The following is a 686-nucleotide window of genomic DNA, read 5'->3' on the forward strand; positions in this document are numbered from 1 at the left end:
TTACAGCATATATGGTTTTTGCCTTTTTGCCATAATAGTATTTTTAAAATAAAAAGTAAAATTTATTAAAAAAGATTAATTACAAAAAAATGATCGATCCAAAAAAAACGCCCAAGAAGCACAAAACAAAAGATCCTAAACCAAAAAAGAGCCCCCAAACTTAACAGGAATCTATGATAAGATCATAGTCGAACCCAAAACACAATTGAGAGTCTCTCTTCCAACAAATAACTCAAGGTTTTTGAACTGCCATTGACCCGAATGGTCAGACTGTTCGGCCTGGGAAATCGTCTAGGCAATCGGTTCTGTTCTACCCCAAACCCGATCTCTGACAAAAAATTGTTGAATCAATCAACGATCTGTTGACTCAAGTGATCGAACCGTCAATCTGTTCAATGATTATTTTGCCATTTTTTAATTTTTTTTTTGTTAAAACAGACTATCCGTTAGAATCAACCCAAAAACTGACCAATAACTTTAAAATGGTTCGATTAAAGTGTCAAAAGACATAATATCAAAAAAAACTTATAATCAATCAAAAATATATCATAAAAGAAGTAACTAAATAGATGATATTCTCTATTAAAAAAAATCAGGTATATCAAAATTCATGAGGGTGCTTTGATTGATAAAGCTCTTTTTGGATATCATGTCTACCATGTGTTTCTGGTGTTATAGATTTTCCA

Source organism: Nelumbo lutea, chromosome 1 (assembly GCF_056320005.1).
Source record: "Nelumbo lutea isolate HS-2025 chromosome 1, American lotus-T2T, whole genome shotgun sequence".
Lineage (NCBI taxonomy): Eukaryota > Viridiplantae > Streptophyta > Magnoliopsida > Proteales > Nelumbonaceae > Nelumbo > Nelumbo lutea.